Raw genomic sequence first — 23904 nt, forward strand, 5'->3', positions numbered from 1 at the left:
CCTGGAAAGAATACTGAGAAGCTGTATCAAAAGAATAACTGAAACATGGTAAAATGTCTAAAGCAATGTCTACTACTTTAAATTTTATATCACCCACAGGATCTGGCCACATTGCTATTGCTCAAATTTTAGAAAAGAGATAGTAGACCCAGTCAGGTTCACTGTCATAGTTTCTTACAGCTGCTATAACAAAGAAATCACAGACTTAGTGGCTTAAAGCAACACAGATTTATCATTTTATAGTTCTGGAGCTCAGAAATCCAAACCCAGCCCCGAGGGGATAAAATTAAAGTGTCCGCATGGTTGCCTTCCTGTTGAGGCTCCAGGCAAGGGTGTGTTTCTGGAGGCCTGGATTTGTGGCCCTTTCTTCTTTCTTCAAAGACAGCAGTGTGGCATCTTCGCTGCTCTCTCTCAGACTCTGACCTTCCTCACTGCCTCTTACAGGGATCCTTGTGAGTACACTTGGCCCTCCTGTATAATCTGGGGTAATCTCATCTCCAAATCCTCGACTCAGTCACCTCCGTGAGGTCCCATCTGTCACATAAGGAAACATATCCACAGGTTCACAGGATTAGGATGTGGAAATCCTTGGAGGGGTCGGGGAGGGCGGTGCATTATTTAACTAACCGTGGTCACAGTGATGTTAAGGGCCACTGCTGAGTGTTAATGTTGAATCTGTTGCCAGTGATTCAGTTCTTGTCTCGCCACAGAAAAAATTTCAGAAACAAGGTACAGAAGTTAAAAAAGTAAAGTGAGAATTTACTAAAGGATGGAGAGTACACTCTCGAGGGGAGAGCGGGCAGGCTCAGGTGAGTGGCTGCCCTGAGTTTCTTTGGCAAGTTGGTTGCATAGGGTGTAAAACTGAACAGGCAGGACATTCACTGGGGAGGGAAGGGTTTGGGGTCATATTCCCTGATTTTCATCTCAACTCCAACTTTCCGAAGGGAGGAAGGATTTTTGTCCTTATTTATTCTGGATCAGAGGTGTCATGGCATTGGTGCATGATGGTACTTCTAATCTGTAAGGCTAATTTTATTAAAATGAGAGCATAATGAACAAGAGGTCACATTCGGATACTGGAGACTCCTGCTTTTTCCCACCTTTTTTTGTCGGCCTCCAGGACACTTGTCACCCCAAAATGTATGACCACTTATCAGCCCAAAGGTTCCTGCTTTTCTTTCTCTGTCGGGGGACGCCTGGTGCTTACATGATGTGTGGTTTCCTGCATTAGTCTTGTGCCCCTCCTTTCTGCCCAATTCCTGCCATGTGGCCTGCATCCCCCTTTGTCTGCTCATAACTAGCAATCTGCTAGCTCTAACAAATCCATGTTTCCCAAACTGAAGATCATTATCTTTTCTACTTTGTCACAAACATATCATGTCACAGAGGTTATGTATAACTTGCCAAGGTTTCACATTCTTAGAGAGCAGGGAATTTCAGCCACCATAACATACTGTATGTGTGTGTGTGGTGGGCAGTGAGGGGGAGGTTGCTTTTTTTCTAAGACAACGGGTTCAACTTTTGGCCTGTTCAACAGCAGGACAAAAAGGTTCAATTTCACTTTGCACCTTGCATCGTTCCACAGTGGCAGTTGCCTCCTTGGCCCTCCCTCTTGATTAATAAAACAATAATGTGGATTTTCTTGAACCTTCTTTATTTGATAAACTCTGTTTCTAGCAGAAGAATACGGATTCCATCAGTAGGCAAATCACTTAATAGTTTTCAAATGACAACTGTAATTCTCTCTCAGCTGTTCCTACATGTGCGAAGACAAACAGAATGAAGGCTGTCACGTGAATAACGTAAACAATAAACCTCTGTAAGCTCAGTTATCTGATTATTTCAACAAGCATCTGGGAACAATTTTAAGTTTTTATTCTCTAACATCTTTTTCGTTTATTTGAACATTTGTAGGCATCGGCTTATAATAAGTCATTTATTTCTTCTGTGCTCTAAATTCAACTTAACAAACATTCAATGAGCCACTAATAAATGCCAGAAATCGTGCTCACTTCTATGATGGCTAAAAAGACAAAAAACAAAGAATCACTTTCTCCTGGAGTTTTCAGTCCCTGTAGGAGAATCATACAATTACACCAATCACTATATAATCTGGCAGAATGTAAAGGCCATGACTGAGGTAGAAACATGGTAATAGTATTTAGAGGGAGAAACATCATTCAGCTGGGGAGAATTAGGAGCAACGTAAAGTATTCTGGCGGGTGGGTGAGAATTTGCAAGGCAGAGGTAGCACAGGAGAGTGTTGTCAGTGGAAAAAACCACAAAGCAAGGAGGCGAGAAAACCTAGGACTAGTCTTGGGAATCACAAGTCCCCTGGTTAAACGGGGCAACCGAAACATACAAGGAGTTCCCAAGAACTAGACTGTTTATGTCGGTCCAGCTTCTGAAGGTATCTAATGTACTCTTCCCAATACCCTAGCAGTTTTCAATACGTGTGTGGTGGGGAGAGGATTAGGCAAATACCTGGAGACTGACTTCAAAACCCGGGGTGGGAGGGGTGCGGGGGAGGGAGGAGGGAGGAGGGAGGGTGATACTGCCATCTAGTGGGCAGAAGCCAGGGATGCTGCTGAACATCCTAGGACGGAGAGCATCCCCTCTCCCCCCCACCCCCAAACAGAGCTATCTGACCCGAACAATCTGTGCCACAGGAAATAAACCCTGCAACAACCTCAAGAGGTTGTATTATTGTTTCTTTATTGGAATGATGAGGACATTGAGGCATTTTGAGATTATACATCTTGCCTGAGATCATTAAATAGTAGTGAATGGCAGAGCAAGATCGGGGGCGCGTTATAGAGAGTGAGGAATGTGGGTATAATCGAGAAGCTAATGAGAGTCTTTGAACGTGGGCACGTCAGTCTCGGGAGCTGCAGCGAGATGACAAGGCCCGCGAAGGGCTTAGCCCAGGGCCTGACGCGCAGCCAGCTCCCCATCAGCGTTCCCTGCGCCTTTAAGTGGCTGCTGGTGCTCTCCGTGCTGCCTCAGCTGCGCGGGGGCGCCTTTGGAGGAAGGCGAGACCACGGGCTGAGAAACAGTCCGGGACGAGGGCAGAGCGTTCGGAGTCTGAGCTGGCGTGAAAGCTCGTGGCGTGTACCGGGAGGGACACGTGCAAAAACTGTTACCCACGGGGGACCTGGGGAGCCTGACAAATGAGCGAACGAAGGCGCGGACGTGTGGCGGGGGGCACTTCTGAAGGTGACTCTGGTTTTGAACATGAGAAACTAATTTTCACTTCACCGCCGTGAAGGGAACAGCTGCCGTGCTAGGAATGACTATGCTTACTTAAAACAGACAAACTGAGACACAGAAAGGTAAAGCAATTAGTTCAAGGTCACTCCACATTCGAAGATTTCTTTGCAAACTTAGGGAGAAGAAAAGCTTGACCTTTTTAAAGATACAATAACTAAATCTTCAGAGGAGAGAGAAGGACGAAATGACATTTTCTTTAATATGCTTCCAAAGGCGGTATTAACATTCATTCTGCCATGTCTTCCAATAGATGACAGGAACTTTAACCTCTAGCCACACATTAGGGCCAAATGAGATATGTAGAGATACCAAGGATTTCCCCAAAGAACGTGGGCTGAGGGTCTGTGTTTTTTTGTCACGTGCGCTGCATTGTTAAGCAAGAGCCAAAAAAATGACTTGACTGACCAGGTAACAACATGTAAGAGAAAGGAGAGAACTCGCAGTAACTGAAAGCTTGATAAAATATATTTATTAATAAAAGCAAATGCCACAAATGCTTAGTAAGTGCGCATCCAGTGTCAGGAACCAGGCTAACTATTCCAGGTGCAGTATTTCATTTTCATCCTCGTAACTGTGTGAAATGGATGTGACCAGTGACTGATGAGGTCTCTGAGGCTAGAGGAGGTTAAGTGACTGACGCAGGGTCACACAGGAAGTACCGGGAGGTAGTGGGAGCCAATATTCAAACCTCAGCTGTTGCACCCAAGTGCCCAAGGTTTTACCCAATGTTGTATATATATACTTAGAAGTTAGGAACATAAATTCTTCCTTTTGGGGGTATTTGCAGAATGTATATATAAAGACGAGGTGCATAGTTGTCATTCAGTTAAGCCCTACCCAAGAGTGACCCCAAGAACAGATGTTCGAGGGACCCCATGCCTCCCTGTCAAATCTCCACCTTCGCTCCTTATCAGTGCCATACGGTTGGCTTCCCTGTGAATCCCAGGAGTGGAGGATACAGCCGTGAACAGGACAGGCAGTGCCCCTGCTCCCACGGACAGCACCGTCCAGAAGAGGAAGACAACTCCACAAGCAAAAAGAGACAATCAGATAAGCGTTCTGCACCAAATTAAAATATGAGCAGCTATCTCAGCTGCTTGGGAGAGAGGGCCTCTCCCAGAGGATCAGAGTGATCAGAGCCCCCAAAGACCAGGGAGGGGATGTTCCCGGCAGAGGGACCGGCTTGTGCCAAGACCCCATTGTCCACCTGGAGAGAAGGCCCTTCTGGCTGGAGATGCTAGGGTGTGGGAGCAGATGAGGTAAGATAAGGCTGAAGAAAGGCTGAGAGGAGGTTTAAGCCCAGAAAAGTAGTATTTTATAAGTCACTATAAGGAATTTTCATTTTATTCTCAGTACAATGAGATGCCCTTTGGGTAGATCTTATCCTCTTTTACCCAGGGGCTGCTGTCCAAAAAGTTAGCTTTGGGGGTAGAGAAGAAGCTAAAGAGACCAAGAAAAACTCATTTTACCTTGATGTTATCAGTTAATATTTCATATGAATAAGACAGAATGCGAGAGCTCCCCAACTCTTTTAGCAGCTTCATTTATATCTGAAAGGTGTGTTTTTGACACTTCAATCTATCAGTGGGTGCCATTAATCTGCATATGGTCTTATAAGAAGTGTCTTTCTTCTCAACTTTTCCTTTTCTTTTTGTTCTTGGGGAAATGAATTCATGTCATTTCCATTTGAAATCCCGTGGCATCTGACTGCACTACACTGAGTGGCACGTTTCTAGGACTTGAAGCTTAGGCAGGTGGCATTGCTTGTCAGCGGCACCTTAAGGAGAAAAAGAGTCCCTGAAGTCACATGTGGAAGATGCTTTGACTCCGGTCCGTAGGTCTGCGGGTGAGGGGTGCCCAAAGAGTCGAGTCTGGTGAGTGATCCCAGCAAGCTGGTTCTTAGCATTTCTCCAGGGCTGTGTTTTGCTGTGAGAAGAACATCTCAGCAAGTGTTTCTAAGAGGTCCTCAATTTCACTTTGGAATCGGGCTTTCTGAAAAAGGCTGCACTGGGAAATTTGGGGGAGGATTTTCTGCAGTTGTCTTCTGAGACAACCAATTTGTTTTATGAAAGGCCAAATAATGTCAATCACACCATTCTGTTGATCTACATGTAAGCACTTCTCCAGGCAGACATATTCTGATAAAAGTGTTCAATTTAAGAGACGAAAAGGGCCCTCAAAGGTCATGAGTCTAGCAAGCCCCAGACTTGAACGTCTTTCATGTCATTAAAATGAATAGACAGTGGCTCAACAGAATGTTTCCAACTTTGGATTTTTGCCGAATATTTACATTTTAAAACATTACTGAATAAGAATAAGAAAGGACATGATATTTGTAAAAAAATATAGGAAAGAATTAACCACGAAGTGAAGATTTTTACATGAAATTCAACAAACTTCTAGGACAAACCCAGGACGTTGTGCTCACTCCTCTCATTTTGCTATAGTGGACTAGCGGAAATTGAATCGGGGACCATGTTTGGGAACTGCTTAGCTCATGTAACCCTGCCTAAGGACCCCACTACAACTTGCAGCCTGTGCTTAAACCACTCCAGTGACAATGTTGCAAAGCAACCCATTCCCTGTTCAGAAAGCTTTCTTTTCAGGAAGTGCTTTATTACATTGAAGGAGAGTTATGAATAGCCTCCAAGTCTAATGTCACACATGTACACACACACACATACCCACGCACATATGCACAAGCAGTAAACATGCAAATTGTAACATTTTGCAGATTTGAACACTTGGCATTTCTTGTACCCATCTCCCTCTCTATGACGCCAAAGCTGCTGCCTTTCTTTGGATCCTCACGAGCTCCCTTGGTTTCTTCATTGCTCTCCGGTGTCCAAGTTGCTTCTCTTCTGCAGGTCACTTGCATAATGCCCTTTAGAATGTCTTCTGCAATTCCCAAACTTAGCATGTCACTCCTTAACTTAATATCCCTCGGTGATAAATGATAATGATATTTAGACAAACTCCTTCCAAAAAATAAATAAATAAAAATAAAAGGATCCTTGACCTGGCTGCTATATGCAAGTTCATTTCTTGGCATTTCATCTCCTTTCCGGCCACACATCCTCCTTAGGCCCTGGCCCTGAAGGATTAGCAGTTCTCCTCAAGTACAAACGATAAATATTTGTCTAATTCAAACTCAGGTCTATGTGATTCCAAACTTAACTGCTCTGGGCTCCACTCCATGCTCTTTCCTTAGATCAAGCAGATCCTTTTTCTGAATATACACTAATCCTTTCTAAAAAATATAAGAATCTCTGGGGGAAAACGAAAAGTTCCTAATACGTTTTCTAGTTGCAGTATTGCAGAACCCACTGAATTTGGTACTAGATAAAATTTTGTTAAATAAATGAATGGATTCGATTAGGTTGTACTAAATTGTCATTTAGCACCTACATGCAAATTTGTTTACTTAGTATCTTTCTTATTGAAGAAGAAGAATACACAGAATGAGGCCTGAGGCTTATGTAAAGAGGAATAAAGAGGAAAAGACACCAAAAAGGGGGGTGGAACTCTCCAAAGAGAAATTTTGTTTCAATATCATAATTTTGTCACCCTCTAACCCTACAGGTAAAAGAAGCAGAATTGAGAATAGAAAAAGAGAAAATTCAGTGGTCTTTTTAAAGTCACCACTAAAATCAATAAAACCAGTAACAAAAAAATTTAGGTATAATTAATGAGAATTAAATTAATAAATTAAATTTCAACATAGCATAATCTTTTTCAGTATTCTTTGATTCATTTTTTCCAGCTTTATTAAATACAATTGACATATAACATTGTGTAAGTTTAAGGTGTACAAATGTGATGATTTGATACATGTATATATTATGAAATGACGACCAAAATAAGGTAAGTTAATACCCCCATCACTTCACATAATTCCGATTTTTATGTGCTGTGAGAACATTTAAGATCTATCCTCTTAGCAACTTTCAAGTGTATAATATTGTTAACTGTAGTCACCATGCTGTACCTTAGATTCCTGAGACTTATTCATCTTATAACTGAAAGTTTGTATCCTTTGACCACCATCTCCCCATGTCTCCCCCAGATCCTGACAAAATCATCCTACTGTTTCTATGAGTTTGGTTTTTTTAGATTCCACATATGAGTAAGACCATATAGTATTTGTCTTTCTCTGACTTATTTCATTTTGCATAATGCCTTCAAGGTCCATCCATGTTGTCTCCAATTTTCTTCTTTCTCACAGCCCAATTACATGCCATTACATACACACACACACACACACACACACACACACACTCACACACACACACACACACACATTTTCCTTACCCATTCATCTGTCAATGGACACAGAGATTATTTCTACATTTTGGCTATTGTAAATAACCCTGCAATGAACATGGAGATGAAGGTATCTCTTCAAAATCCTAATTTCACTTCTTCCATATATATATATACCCAAAAGTGGAATTGCTGGATCATATGGAAGTTCTATTTTTAACTTTTTGAGGAAACTTCATACTGTTTTCCACAGTAAATGAATCAATTTACCACCAACAGTGCACAAGGGTTCCCTTTCCTTCACACCCTGGTCAACACTTGCTGCTCGTGACCTTTTCGTGTTAGCCACTCTAACAGGCGTGAGGTGGTAACCCGTGGTGGTTATAATTTGCATTTCCCTGATGGTCAGTGATGTTGAGCATCTTTTCACGTACCTGTTGGCCACCTGCATGTCTTCTTTAGAAAAATGTCTATTCAGGTTCTCTGCCATGTGACACAATTGTTATCCTAGTGAAAATATGAACTTCTATAAAAATTCACAAAATTGTAATAAAAATTCTTTTCAGGAAGATTGTTAACTAAAGGTTGCAGTGAAGTGTCAAACACTCAATCCATTAACAGTCACCCAGCGTTCATTCTATTCAATAAGACTGCTAGTCCATACACACCTCATACTCTTCATCTGACCCAGGAATACTTATTTTATATCTCATTTCCCTATAAAACTCACATAATTGTTGATGAGTTTAAAAGATCCCTTCCCATTTTGAAATGAGAGTAACATATCTTTATATATGTTTATCTTCGGTGTTTGCAGAATTATTTTATTCAAGCGATAAGTGTTTCCATTTTCCCTATAAATACAATAAATTATTTCTTTAAAATCTGCAGCACCTCCTAGACAGTCATTTACTCCCCTCAGGAATGCTGTGCCTGTTAGAAACCTGGACATTTAAAAAAAATGCAGCTTGTTTAACATTATTTGAATCATACGCTATTAAATCAGCTGGAGGCCTGGAATCACAGATGTGTTAATGCACCTTCAATGGGAAGAGAACAGAATTTTGAAATCTATGCACTTCGTTTTCTGAAGACACAACAGTAACATGGAGGGGAGAAGAAGGCTGTCATTTGTTGAATCTGCACCGCATGGCTACTGCCGAAACAAAGCGGCATTCTTTAGGAGCTGTTTAGTATCAACTGCTGATGTAGCTAGGCAAAGTGCAGCTGTCTCCCCAAATTACACAACTCAATTCACACCATCTACTAATTCCTGGTGGACTTTTAAAGATACCTTTATGGGCATGTTTCTTCTCAGCACAAAGAATCCTGATTTAGACAATACAAAAATGCCACTGTGTAGTTTCTGTGTGCAAATTCCATCTTTCTTAGAAATAGTTGATACAAGAGACTGTATTCTATGAGGACTTGGGTCGCCATCGAAAGGGATTTCTAAAATGTAGCTGGTAGAATTGTTTGCCAGATTGTTATACAAGTTGTTTCTTTCCGCTTTCTTCTGATTACTTTAAGTCAGTCCTAGAATGTCCTGTAGTCTAGGGTGGTCTGAAAAAGGAAGTATTCTCCCTCAAGATGTTTCCCCTTCACTCACCCCGTTTTTCCCCAGATGTCCTTTGTGATTGATACTCTCCTAGAAAGAATATTTTAAGACTAATTTCAAAATCTGGACTCTCTTGATCTTTGCATGGCATTTAATAGTCTGATCATCCCTCCCATAACTGAGTATATTAATTTAGCTAAGCTTTAGTCTCGCTCATCTTTTGCCCACAAGTTAGTTAGTTAGTTAGTTTCTTAGAATGAACCACCTTCTCTCTCCTTTGGCTGCAAAATGAGCAATTCTGCACCCATCAGCTGTTGACTAACATTCATGGAGCTTTGAACACATTTAGTTTTCTTTCTTTTTTAACTTCTTTTATATTTATTTTCCCATTATTAAAGTAATATAACAGTAGTTCAAAATTTTGAACCCAATCTCAAAAAAAAAAAAAAAAAAAAAAAGCCCAGTCTCACACCAAAGAACACCACTATATTGTTAGCAAGGTGGTAAATCACCATTCTTATTTCCATGGCTGGAAACGTACTGTATATAAGTGTCTTCTGCCCCTTTTGGCTCCTATATGGCAAAAATTTTCCGTTACTGCATTATTTAAAATAGCCCCATTTTTTTAAGTAGAAATGGATCATGCTCCTTGTAAAAATAAACAAACGGTATAGAAAAATACAAAGGAGAAATTACAAATCACCCCAAATTCCATGACCCATGGATACCACTGTTACCATTTTGGGGAACAGCCTCCCAACTTCTCTGTGTATTTACTTTTACTTAAATGGAATCGTGCTGCACATGTCATTCAGTTTCCCGCTTTTGTCACCCAAATGGGTGTCCTGAACACATTTAGTTTTCTTACATGTAAGTCCTCCAGGACTGCCCCCATGTACGGATGGTTCTTGACTCCGCCGCCGCCCCAGCGCTTTATAGTTATTTCTGGTAGAACTGACCAGATTTTATATCACCATTGCTTATGATGAGCATACCTCCTATCTACTCACTCTCCTCCCTCAACCAAGTAAACAGTTGATTCATCCATTCTATCAAAATATATTTAGAAGGGCCAGGCACTGTGCTAAGTAATCTGGGTACCAATCAGTGTTCAAAAACCCAGTTCTTCTGCAGATTGACTAGTTGTGTGTGTGTGTGTGTGTGTGTGTGTGTTTTTTCCCAGTTACCTGTAAGGCTATTTGTGTTTTTCTCATTTCTTTCTGGAAGCTTTTCGTAAGAACCATTTATGAAATGGAATATGAATCCTTTGTTCTATGTAAAGGGTTTTCCCAGTATTGTGGGGTTTTTGTTATTACACATATTTTCCCTTTATTGTTTCTTCCTTTTCCCATCAGTTTTTCTTTTTCAGAAGCTAACTGGTACTAGGGAGGGGATGGAATGGATCAGAAGAAAGACTAGTGCAAAAGAGTCCACAGCGGAACTTGAGAATGGTCTTTGTAAAGTAATACAGTGAGAGAATTGGGCAGACGTGTGAGCCTTTCCTGACTCAGCACCAGCAGATGTGCTCAGGGAAGTGGAGGCAGCGGAGGAGTTAGTGATAACTTCTAACTCCCGTAATACCTGACACAGAATGGGAGGTGAATATTCATCTGTTGAAATAAATAAGTGACTGAATGCAGAGAATTTTCTTTCCTGTAAACCTCAGGAAAGAAAGGAAATTTTTTATCTGTACAGGATAGAAGTTTGTGGTTGCGTGCAGCGATCACCCTAATCCTGCCCTCCTTTTTGTCATGTTCCTCTGCGGTGGCCTCCCGCTGTGGGTGGCATGATCTGCTTCATTCTTTGACAGCGGCTACAGCCAAGTGATTGGCTTTAGCCAAGAGGAAGTCAGCAGATTTGATTCACACAGAAATTTGAACAAGTACTTTCTGCTTGCTCTCTTAGACTTGCGCTGTCACCTGAAGCTGATGGAGGGTAGAGACTTAGAAAGTTGAGTTGTCCCGGTGACCTTAGCTGAGACCATTCTAGATCGGCTGTTAGTGAAACCAGCCAAGCTCAGAGGGGCCACTTAACCAATCCTTGACTGCTTGTAACTTTGTGAGAAATAATAAATAGTTAGTGTTTTCAGCTTCCAATTTTGGGATGGTTTATTATGCAGCAAAGCTAAGTGATAGAGAAGTTCCAATTCTCTGATTAAATTATTTTATTTGGTTTTTCTATTTATTAATTAGTATTCTATTTGATAAAAGGGATTATCTAATTACTGAAGTATATTTACTGAAGTACAAAGTGTCTCATATTTCTGAGAGTTTATGAACCGCAGTAAGAGACAAAAAAATGTAGGTTCCTCCATTTCCTAATGTCTTAATCTTAGACATTCATTTATTCAACTATATCCACAGTACTAGAAATACAAAAAATATGCTCTTAGGAAATCAGTCATAATTTAGGGGAAATACATAGATGAGCAAATGATTTGCATCCAATGCAATAAGTAATAGGAAGTATTTATTACAACCATGATCTCTGAAGCAAAATAACCTGAGTTTAAAATCTTGCTTCTGTCACTTCCTAGCTGGGTGCCCTTGCTTAACCTCAGTTCCATTTTCATTATCTATAAAATGGGATGATAATTGTACCTATTTCCTAAAATTTTGGGGAGGAATTGCCTGCATTGACATCTACAACATACTTAGAACGCTGCTTGGCACTTGTAAGCTATTGCTAAGTGCTAGTTAGTATTTAAAATTTTTAGAAGCATGAGGACATAGAAAAGTAAGACGATATAGGATGGAAGTGGGGGAGGGTAGTAGAAGAGATACTTTAAAAACAACATAAATTTGCAAATCTACTTGGACTTGAGTATCTTCATCTATATTTCAACGAACAAACAACAGATGACTATTAGGATATAGTCATCTTCTGATTCTGAGATACAACATTCTTGGAATATTGCCTAACATGACATGTAGGGAGTTCCCACTAAATATGGCATTTGATTATTAAAGTAGTTTTCAAAGGAAGTTGGTCTAATGAAGGTAATCTACATGCTTTTCATTACGTGTGACTGTAGAGGCAAGCTTGATACAATTATCCCACGGACATTCTGGTCCCTTTTGTTAGTATTGGAAGCGAAAGGGGACTATCTCTTCCCAGAAGCCATAACATAAAGACTCAAATCTTAAGTATGTGTTGTGCTTGAACAGAGCAGCCTACAGCCTGTTAAATCAAATTAGTTAATGCAGTAGATGCATCCACAGCTTCTCTGTGTTTAAAGCAAAGCTACTGAGTTCATTCTGTTTGCTAGTTTGTATTTCTGATTACAGGATGCTGTCCTCTGCTGTTTGCTAAAGATTACACCAGGTAGAGCCATCAGCACACAGTGAAACAACATGATTTTATTTCCCCACCCAGATGCCTGCAAATCAGGAGAGGAGATCAACAAGAATTCTCTCTGTCTGTAGGACAAACTGCCATGTGAGCTCTGCACCCCTCTCCTCCCAAGTCATCTCATTTTAATGGCGTCTCTCCTGTCCACGCTTTTGGTAACTAAATGGGCTAACTGGAAATGTGATAACCTGACCAATCCATTACTCTTTGGGCAATTATTTCTTCTAAAAGCGCTTTTATAAAGAATTTTACTTGAACACATACGCTGTCATCGTGGCAACTCCTACTGAATAAATATCTATATTTATGTCATTGTTCAACAATTTAGTTTGCATGCACATTTGTGTGACAGTTAGCTTGTTGACTGCTTCTTTCAGTTCTCTTTGAGTAAGGTCATTCAGTGACACATGTGGCAATTCCATTTCCCCCACAGGGTTACAAATTCACCTCTGGGATTCAGTGCTGATAAAGACAGCCTGCATGCTTATGACTGTCTCAGATGCTTCCCAAACCTAGAAATTGTAGCAAAAGCAGAAGAATTGGAATTGAGTGGATCTGGGTTCAAGACTTGTCTGTGACATTTACTAAGTATGTGGCTTTAGTGTCACCTTCACCATCTTTAAAAGCTTTTAGAGTTTTAAATTAGGTGATGTATATGAGAAGTCAGCCAAAAAAAAAAAAAAGAAAGAAAGAAAGAAAGAAAGAAAGAAAGAAAGAAAGAAAAAGAAACCATGCCATATGGATGCCCAATAATCATTGGTTGGGTCTGAATCAAAAAAATGAAAGTCCAGTGACCAATGCAAGGTCATGTAGCGTGAATGGGTAACTGATGTGGGAAATGCAGTTGTAGCTGCTGAGTGGAGAGGTACTCAGGAATGGGAAGACTCTCCTTTTTCTTTCTGGTTAAATAGCACTGATCCTTCACTGCTGCTTTGTTTGATAGATTAATTCATTCCGAAAGGCTTTAAAGATGTTGGGTAGGTAACTAATAATCAGCTTTGAAAAACAAATCATTGGCCTTTCCCTTGTGTCAAAGTCCGCAAAAAGAAAATTTTCGTTTCAAATGACTTGTAGCTTACTTCAGAACCAGAAGGTGGACTCCTTTGAAGCTATCTAGAGCAGCTAGTGAGAGCAGTCTTTCATGGTTTATTAGTTGATAAACTGTAATTGGCATATAAGGGTAAAGGCTTCAAAAGACAAATTAGACTTATAGTCAACTGCCCACTAGTGTTTTGAATTAATCAATACAGCATTCATGTAAAACTAGGAGCAATGCCATTACCCCTGAACAAATTCACATTCTGATGCAAAAAAAGCAGAGAAATTATAATAAATCACAATCCATGTGTAAAGAAAGGCCTTTTCTCTTGCAGGTGCTGACATCTGAAATACAGATTAGAGTGTGTGCTTAGTACCCAAAGAAACATATAGATGTAATACTTTTTATTTTTTAAACTCTAAGTGAGAAAAATACCCATGTACTATAATGGGAACAGGAATAATAAAAGAACGTTTAATGTGAACTTGGATATACCTCTAATGTTCCCTTAGGAAAAATTTTCTCCCTTTTGTTGAAAGTCACTTCATTATGGTTTGTAATGTAAACACTCAAATCTTAAGTATATAATATGCTTTAACAGAGTAGCCTATAGCCTGTTCGAAATTGTTTTCAAACCAAGTACATATTCTGACGTCTCAAAAGTAAACCGGCACAGAGATCATTGATTAGGCAACTTGAAACAGAAATATTTATTTGCCTTCTTCCCCCAACCTATATAGTGTTTTATTTGAATTATCCTTCCTAATTTTATCCATTTCATATCTCAAGGTCACATACCTGAATGGTATAAAATGAGTGACTATAGGTTGCAGAAGAGGCTGCATGCCAACTGGGCAGTGGAGAAAGAAGCTAACATAGAAATATTATTAATAATATCATTATGTGGACCTCTTCATCTTTCTAAGACTCAGTGAAGCTGAAATGTGCCACCCGCCTCACCCACCCCCAATATGAGTTGATGGAAAAGTCCACAACCGGGAGCGAGGAATGCTGAAATTGAGTTGTCAAACTGTCCTGGATGTCTTGTACAAACTGAACAGGCCAATTTACTGCAACACTGCATAGGCTGAAGGCTCCTATCTTGCCTTTGCAGGATTTCTTCCTGGTGAGATTACCCTGCTGGACCATAGGCTCCCACCCTCGCAGATTCCTTCTGACTAGTCTAACCTAGGTAATCGTACTGTGTTAACCCTTACCTTGTGCTCAGCCCGCTTGCCTAGGGAGGGAAGATGGTCACGTCCAGCTATCTGAAAGCAACAGCTTTGGGGGTTTGTTGTTTTTGAATCCTAGTGGTGATTTGATATCTATGTCTTCCCCCTCTGTAGCTCCAACTCCCGGCTTTCAGGATGAAAACAGGCAGGATTTTAGAAAAAAATTGACAACTTCTCCCACACAGTGCCTGAGTTTCTCTGCCTATTACTAACCTCCGAGCGTGGGGGTTGCTTTGCATGGCAGCTGTTCTGCCTCTGCCCTCCAGGTGGCAGCGGTGCCACGCTGCAGAGGCTCCAATCCCGGCTTCCCCGACTTCAAGTGTTAATGCAATTGACCAATCAGTGCTCAGATGATGGGAGGTAATTGGGTAATTGTATTTTACTGATCGCAAGCAGGGAAAGGGAAAGGGGGAAGAAAGAGGGGCAGAGGAGGGAAGGGGGACCGCAGTCTGAGAGGAGATTTGGGGAGCTGGGACCCAAACCGTTGGGACGTGGCATTGGCCGAGAGAAAGGAGCTGCCGCCGGCACTGGGAGCGCATTCATCATTTGGGGCGGGGGAAGTAGGGGAGAGAGGAGCGGGCTGGGGAGGAAGAGAGTTCCAGCCGAAGTGGATGGAAGGGGACCGGGGTTTCTGCCGCGCTGGGAGCCGCGAGCCGGGGCGATGGCGCTAAGGACGGCGCGGAGCAGCTGCGCTCCGGGGAACGCGTCTCCTCGAGGAGGACTAGCCGGCGTCGGGAAGGTCTGCGCGAAGAGGAACCAACTTGTGGCTCCAAAATGTACCCCACGCAGCTGGAAATGAGATCAAAGCTGCAGTTTCACTCGAGAAGGATGAGAGGAGTCAGCGACTAGGGTTTTTTTTTTTTAACCTCCTTCGTTCCATTTTCTATTTTCTATCTTCTTTCCTTATTATTATTATTTTCATTTGCCTAACATCCCGTCGAGCCCCTGATTTCGCCCTCCCCATTTGAAATAAAAGCCCAGTTTGAACTTCCTTCGTCGCGGCGCCCCCGGATCCGCCGCCCGCTGATGGAGGAGAAGGGGACCCGGGGGCTGGCAGGGGCCACCGGCTAAGGACCGCGTCACGCGTCTCCCCCGTGATCCCGGCCCGGATCGCGGAGTTCTGCAACACCTGGAGGAGCTGAACCGGGTGCCGGGGTGGGGGCGGGGACAGAGGAAGCGAAAGCCACCCCGAGCCTTAAAAAAAAAAAGTAGGGGGGGGAGGAATGGGTTTCTTCTTGACAGCTGACGGAGCCTTGAAATTTTCCTCCACTGCCTCCGCCCCCGCCCCCGCCCCCCGCACTCCATTTAACGTGAGATTATGAAATTGCAGAGGCGGTGGAGAGAAGAAGGAGACAGGATATAACAGAGTTTGGAGGGAGAGGGGAAGGTGGCTGGCCGGGTGGCTGAAATCAAAAATCCAATTGCGCACCGGGTTGTGATGAGAAATCTAATCAGATCTTTGGAGACGGGGCCGGCCGGAAGGGTGGCGAGTGGGGGGAGTTGATCCCCAAATTCTTCGAGGGGCGGGGGTGCTGGGAAGAGGCATCGGCGATGTAAAAGGAGACTTTTTTTTGGTGGCGGTGGCGGTTGGGTGCGTTGCAAAAATGAAGGATGCGGGACGCAGCTCTCTCTTGGAACCGAACGCAGTGGATAAACTGATTGTGCAAGAGAGAAGGAAGAACGAAGCTGATTCTTGTGAGACCTGGATCTTAGCACAAATGTGTATGTGTGCACACAGGGAGCGTTGAGAAATGAAATAAACCAGTGCCAGACCCGCGGGGGTCGGTGTGTTCTGACATAAATAAATAATAATAAAACAGCTGCCCCCTCCCCCTTGCCCAAAAGGATGATTGGAAATGGAGAATCGAGGATCCACAAAGGAAAAGTCTGTTCATTTTTTTCTATAAAGGAGAAAGTCAGCCAAGGAGATATTTTTGGAATGAAAAGTTTGGGGCTTTTTTAAGGAAAGTAAAGACCTGATACGGTGGTGTTTTCTTTTCTTTTTGAATTTCCCACAAGAGGAGAGGGAATTAATAATACATCTGCAAAGAAATTTCGGCAAAGAAAAGTTGACCGCGGCAGAATGAGGCATTGATTGGGGGAGAGAAACCAGCAGAGCACAGTTGGATTTGTGCCGATGTTGACTAAAATTGACGGATAATTGCAGTTGGATTTTTCTTCATCAACCTCCTTTCCCCTCCTTTTTTTTTTTTTTTTTTTTTCTTTTTGGTGTCAAGATGATGCATTTTCGCTTGTTCTGAACCACCTGGATTTCCATCTGGATGTTGCTGTGATCAGTCTGAAATACAGTGAGTGATCCTTATTTTCTTATTTATTGGCGAAGAAAAATGTCCATTAATTTAGCATTCCTGGTCCCTTTACCCCTTCAGCCCTTTAGTGTGGCCTTGAGAGACCTGGCCGTTGGGGGCCAGAAAATAGGGAGAAGGTGGCCCACGCATTTGCCCCATCAGACTGCTCCCTGTTAAGCTGGTTTGCTATAATGATGTCGGTTGTCTGCATCCTGGGCAAATGCCTTTGCGAATGTTCATCAGGAAAAAAAAAATCATCTCCCTAAGAAAGCGCTGCAGTGTGGGGTGCCTGTGCTGTGTGACTGACACTCTAGAATGCCTTTAAGTTGCATGGCAGCCCCGAGTTAGATTCACAAGTGTTTAGCCATTGGAAATCGAAGGGACCCAATTTAAATTTCATTATCCAACCTGACATTGCAGATCAACAGAATGTATTAACACAAAAATATGATAATAAGCCAGGCAGATGAAGGATGGCTTCTGGCTAGTGGGTGGGTTGAGGGAGGGAGAGTGGGATGGGGGAGGAAGGGGCGGAGAGAGGTGGCTGCACTCTCCCCAGTCTCTCTTGCTTACTCCGGGGCTGGAACTCCGTCTTCCCATCACCTAGATTCTCATCAGGGCTAACGATGAGGAGGAGGACCCACCTCTCCTCAACCCCACCCACTTCTAATCACTTCTGTGGGGTAACAGAGAGGCTGTGCATGAATTGTATAGATGGCTTGGGCTGTTAGCCGGCTTCAGTTTTGCCAGAAACCATCCCAACATTACCAGTTCAGGGCTCTTTAAAAAAAAAAAAAAAAGCAGAAATCTAGTGTCCTGTGGTAACTTAGATAAAGGTCTGCACGTTGAGCACCAATGTTTCTCCTGTGCCAGCTTTGCTTGGGGGAAAGTGGCCAATAAAGAAAAAAAAATTTAAAAAGGTTGAAAATGTTTAGAGGGCCGTGGGGCCTCTGAAATCACCCCTCTTTCCATTTCTTTCTTCCTCCATAGCTGCTAGGGTCATGGAGCTGGCTTTTCTTTATTTTTATTTTTTAGCAGAACTTTCCGTCTTCAGTCGTCTGTATTCCTCTCCAGGGCCTTCTATCAGACTTATAGACTCATATAACTTTAGAGCCAGAAGACTCCCCAGAGATCTCATGCCAATAAAAAAAGGAAACTGAGGCCTGGAGAAGCCATAATTCTTTGGTTAGTGGCCAAATCACACGAGACAGGGGACTCACACAGGCCTCCAAAGAGCAGACAGAAGTCAGTTTGGGATCTAAACTGGACAGGAACCAGCCATTCATGGAATGACTCCTCTCCCCACAGCTGCCATGTTTATCTAGAAGGGTCAAGGAAGTTACTTATCCTGAGAGCTTGATATAAACTCTCCACACTTTGGACCTCAAGGATAACCCATCTCCAAATGCATCTCTTTTCTTAGTCTTTTTTTCTTTTTTCTTAAATAGAAGAGCTCACATAACCCTAACTTCAATACTATTTAAAAAAAAAAAAAAAAAAAGGAAAAGGAAAAGATTCACAACTCTGGCATATCCCAAAGGAGATGAAAGGCAGCGATCTCGTGGGTCTCTTCGTGCTGTTGGGCACATTTAATGCCGTGAGTGGTGGTCCCTAGAGGGTCGTTAAAGAATGATGGAGTTAGATTTACATGAGAGAATGATAATAGAAACCAGAAACACCCAGCTAAAAAGCATCTGAGTCTGTTCTTTCACTCACATCATCTCTGCTTATCCATTTCATTACCCCTTAACTAAAGTAGCCTACAGCTGAGCACTTCTCTAATTTATTTTTCTGGGCACATGTTTCCTGTCGGGACACACAGATCAGGCAATAAATTGACTGACCTATGAAAATAATCATGCCAGGTTTGCTCTTGGTTTTTTTGTTTGTTTGTTTTTATCCCCGAAGCTCCCTGTAGGCTTCTGCATATCTGCTAATTCCTTGCAGATTCTGAACTTGTTTATTGTGTTTTTACTTGACCACAGTTGAGTCATCACTTGTGGTCATAGATTGACTCAAGTTATATTAAGTTCCTGCTCAGTTGCAACTTAGCACAACTGATAAAAGAGAGAAAAGAAAAAAAAAATGTACTTTGAGGGTTCTGACTGCATAGTTCATCTCTGGGCTTCACGTGGGAAACCCAGCCTTGCAATCAGCTTGGCTCTGCCAATCAAGGAAGGGCTTCTTTTTCTTTCTTTCTTTCTTTCTTTCTTTCTTTCTTTCTTTCTTTCTTTCTTTCTTTCTTTCTTTCTTTCTTTCTTTCTTTCTTTCTTTCTTTCTTTCTTTCTTTCTTCCTTCCTTTCTTCCTTTCTTCCTTTCTTCCTTTCTTTCTTTCTTCCTTTCTTTCTTTCTTTCTTTTCTTTCTTTCTTTCTTTTCTTTCTTTCTTTCTTTTTTTTTGACATCAACATTTCTTCATTGCTACTCCAATTGGACCTCAAAGTGCATTCCTCTCCTTCACATTGTCCACCCCCCTCAATATCCTCCACATTCACACCCACATGCAAACCTGACTGAGAAAGAAGGGAGGAGGAGGGAAGGGGCTGGGGGTAAGGAGAGAGGGAGAGAGAGAATATGAATGTGTTTAAAATTGTGCACTGAGATGTGTGCTCCCACCCACCTCCACTTAAACATGTTTCTCAAATCTGGAGATGTTGGAGCATCTAAGGATGTCATCCTTTATCACGCTGGTGAATCACTTCATCAGTACACTTAGGGACACGTCGCCCAGACTGGGATTTGGTCCCTTCGGTTTGGCAGTCCAGAGTGGGCTCTGCATTTTAGGCAACTTGTTCGTGGACTGATGAAAGAGTTATGGCCATGGTAGACCTGGAAACTTACTTCATGAACTTCCTTCAGGACGGAAGTTGTGCCCACTGAGGAAGATCTGAGAACAGGTAGTTGTTCAGTGGAATTCTGCTGAGGACCCCAGGCTCAGAGAGCTGCTGGGTTTTGCTGATTTTGATTACCTTTTCTAATATCTTCCTCTAATGTAACAGCTGTGTGCTTTGGGCACTACCTTTCATCTCCCTGGCCCTCAATTTTCTCATCTGTGGGATGGGAATAATACCAACGAATTAGAATTCAACAAATGAGAATTTCTTGTGAATTAAAAGTCATGTTATGCAAAGCCCCAGCACAATAGACCCTCCGAGGAGAGGTGTTTGTCCTGCTTGTTCTGGGATTAATGTGGATTAACTTCCTGGGAATAAATACAGGCTGGCCAAGCACTTTACAAATTGTGGTGGCTACACTTCAGAACCAGGGGATGTGCAGCTGACCTTACAGTAGTTGCCAGATTCCTCTTTGGAGGGCTTATCAGGAGAGATTTGTTGCAATATGTCATGTTAGATGGGAAATGCTGCTTCCAGCCAAAAACTGAAAATCAAGATTTTTCTCCGTAACATACAGAAAAAGAAATCTCAGCAAAAATCATACTTAAATGAGATTTTAGGGGGAAATAATGCTCTTATTGGGTTGTGTGTTCTTATGGTTTAAAAGTTGCATCAGAAAGCTCTTGTGTATTAAATGTATAATTTTGGCTACATATTACATTGTCTGGACATGGAATGTACAAAATAAATGCAGATTTCTAGGTAATGATACAATTAAATTAGATGGAGTGAAATTCCATTGCTAAGGTCCTCAAGTCCACGATTTGGGTTCTCAGTCTTCCTAGTTACAATGAATCCTATTTCGGCTAAACATCTTTATTTTGTGAAAGGATAAAGGCCCAATAGAGTGAATGGAATCAAGATTGCACACGGACATGTGCGTCTTATCGTTTGCACGTGCAAATCCTCCAGCGCCAACTTGCCAGTGGTTTTCTGAGGCAGCCAGTCATGGTCACTGCTTATAATTTCACTCTGTGACAGCAGCCCTGTGTTCTGTCCATCTCTTCAGTCTGCTTCCGGAAACCTGTTCTCCCTCTGAGGGGAAAAGGGTCCTACCATTTTAGTTAGTGTTATTCTTGATGTCATACCTGTGGATAACAGGCTGAGGAGTTGCCCACTGGATTTGTATACTGCTTCATTTTAATTAGGAAGACAATTTGAATTCCATGTTGACTTTGGAAAAGCATCCTAAAGTTAACCATTTTCACTGATGTAAAGAAAAGATGGAAATTGTCTGTGGATGTTCTTACCATTTTATGAATTTTATTTTTCGGCGTGCTTCTTAAAGGTGACTAAGAAATTCAGTAAACTTGAACTCTGGCATCCCGAGTGAATTTGAATTCTCAGGTTTCTACTGAGTCACATGTGTTACATGAGCCATTAACCTCTCTGAGCGTGTTTGCTTATCTGTCAAATGGAGGTAATAACAACCACATGGAGCTGACTGCCGTGAGGATAAGATCAAGATTGCATATGTCACGCACAGCAGGTGTTCAATAAATGCACATTTAAATTGAGCTCCTCTGATTTTCAAGTTCAGGTAATGCACTGCTTGCAAAAATCAGATATGGTCTTCTTTGAGGGAAGCTGTTAATCTAAACTCATGTTGGTATAGATTTAAAAAATGAGAAACAGAGACAAGATTGGAATAACACATAGATATGATCATTTTTGGTACAGTCCTGTACTTTTAAAACATATTTGGACGTGCTTTAGTGAATGCCATTCCCTTAGGAAAGATTACAATATACTTTATGAATTGTGGAAAATATAGTAAACTTTAAATAGAAGTAAACTTTAAATATAAGTAAACTTTTGTAAGGTTGTCAAGTGTTTTATAATATAGGCATACAAAATAGTAATTTATCAGTAGGGTCTTGGGAGACTCCAAAGGGATCAAGCGTCTGTTGCATGTTTCTTCAGAATGATTTCTCTGGAGAAATGTACATTTGACGGTTGAAACTTGATTGGACAGATCTTGTGCCTGAGACCGTGCTTGTAACACTCTCTGAGGGCAAGGGTTCATTGGTTCTTTGGCATGTCCTTAGCACCTCAGAGGAGTGTCTGACAAATAGTGTGCATGCAATAAATAGTCCTTGAATGACTAACTGAACTTACTCAAGAGACATCGCCTCCAAAGGACACAAATGCAGGTGTGTGCCAGTATGTATGCATGTATGCACATACCTGTGGGCACACACAGACACACAAGATGCCTGGCTTTGGGAACCTATGGAAGCTTAATTAGAGATACCACCAGGGGGAGGGTATAGCTGAAGTGGTAGAGTGCATGCTGAGCATGCCCGAGGCCCTGGGTTCAATCCCTAGCACCTCCATCAAAAAAAAAAAAAAAAAAAGTTTAGAGATACTAATGTGTACTGACTGTGTGTGAGAGATGTCGTATCTGTACACAGACATAGATTTTAAACAGTGTTGAGTGGTTTCTTTATGTTGGAAAAAGACCTGAAAATTAGGTGATACAATGTATCTTTCTTACTCTTGATGCTGTCAGTAAGGGACTGTAACAATGGATACATCACCTTGTCTCTCTTAGAGTCTTACATTCTTCCGTGTTACATAAAAGTTAGAAATGAAGATTCTTTCAAGCACTAAGAGTTTAGGAATTTGAATTCATAATCGACTACCTAGGGATTCAGGATTCCTGGGAATTAAAAATAAAATCTCTGCTCTCAGGATGCTAATTATCAAAATGTGGAGAAGAACGGCATAGTGTTCTGGGAGAAAGGCAGAATCAATGTCACAAGGGCAGACATGTAGGGTACAAAAGTGAGGCAAGGGTCTGGAGGCTTTGCAGGGGAAATACAGTGCAATTTGGAAGAGGCGAAGATTGCATCCCAAATCCGTTTCTCCACTTGTTAACTGGGAGATCCTAAGTAGGCCGATTAACCTTGCTGTGTCTCAGTTTTCCTCAGCTATAAAAATGGAGATCATTTTTCCTGCAGTTATTTTGGGAGCTTTAATTAAGATGTCTGAGAGTTTGGCACATGATCAGTACACAGTAAGTGCTAGCTTACTTTCTTTCTTTTCGTTAAAATCTTTGGTTATCTTCCACAGAAATGGGAACATTTCACTGAAAGTCCGTGAGTGTTTTGCTTTATGTTTACTGAACTTATAAATGAAGACCTTTTGCCAACTTGGCTATCAAAGTTGGTAATATTTTTTTTGATCATGTTTTCCAATGTCAATCAGTTTTGTAATGAAATCTAAAAATGATGAACTTTGGCATAATCTGATGGCAGCTTTTTAATGCTTAAGGAGGCTTTCAACACTTATGAAGGTTATGGGTATAATTTCATAATAATAGTAGCTACCATTTATTGAGCATTTGATATGCACCAGGCAATATGATGAGCAATATGATGCAAATAGAACATACAGTTTTCATCTACATTCTTGCTCAGGAAACTGAAACACAAAGGGGCTAAGTAATTGATCTGAGGTTATACAACATCTAAACTTAAGCTGAAGTAGAAGCTACATCTCTTAGGGCTTTAGAGGCAAGCTCAGAATCGGTAAATTCAAACTTGTTGCCTTGGTAACAGATAAACATGGCTGCTCAGTGTCGTCTAACCTGGTACTCAATCTGAATATTTCAACTGAGGTTGAGATATCTGTAGTTTCCCTTTCTCCTATTTCCTGAAACAAAGGTTATAATCAGATACTAGGTCACATATTCCTTGCCTCTTTTTGTCAGTCTTTTGTAACATCCAAATGTGCCCCAGCGTGAGGAAGAGACAAATTATAAGCAAGACTTGGGAGAAGTTGATCAAACTCACTCCATGTAACTAAGGGACAGAGAGGCTTTGCAAAATGCCATGCGATCACCTGGAAATTCATGACTGTGTGAGAAATAAGGTCAAAGCTAATAATAAGTGTGGTCTCTGTAGCACTGGAAACCATTGACGCCCCAGCTTTCCGACACTCCTCCAGGGGTCTGAGGTGTGGTTTGCTGCCACTTCCTTGACTCAT

The 23904-nt window shown here is 41.7% G+C and overlaps 1 protein-coding gene across 11 annotated transcripts in view; it reads left to right on the forward strand.

Annotated features, from left to right (window-relative positions):
- LRRC4C (leucine rich repeat containing 4C) overlaps positions 1-23904 on the forward strand; it is a 1083236-nt gene that overhangs the window by 913207 nt on the left and 146125 nt on the right. For 6 of the 11 annotated variants that reach the window (XM_074372156.1, XM_074372157.1, XM_074372155.1 and 3 more), the window contains exon 1: positions 15147-17022. The exons of the other annotated variants lie outside the window; for them this stretch is intronic. The gene's annotated coding sequence lies outside the window, so the exon portion shown is untranslated. Of the gene's footprint in view, positions 1-15146; positions 17023-23904 lie in introns of those variants that run through there. 11 annotated transcript variants of the gene reach the window in all.

This window comes from Camelus bactrianus, chromosome 10, assembly GCF_048773025.1.
Source record: "Camelus bactrianus isolate YW-2024 breed Bactrian camel chromosome 10, ASM4877302v1, whole genome shotgun sequence".
Lineage (NCBI taxonomy): Eukaryota > Metazoa > Chordata > Mammalia > Artiodactyla > Camelidae > Camelus > Camelus bactrianus.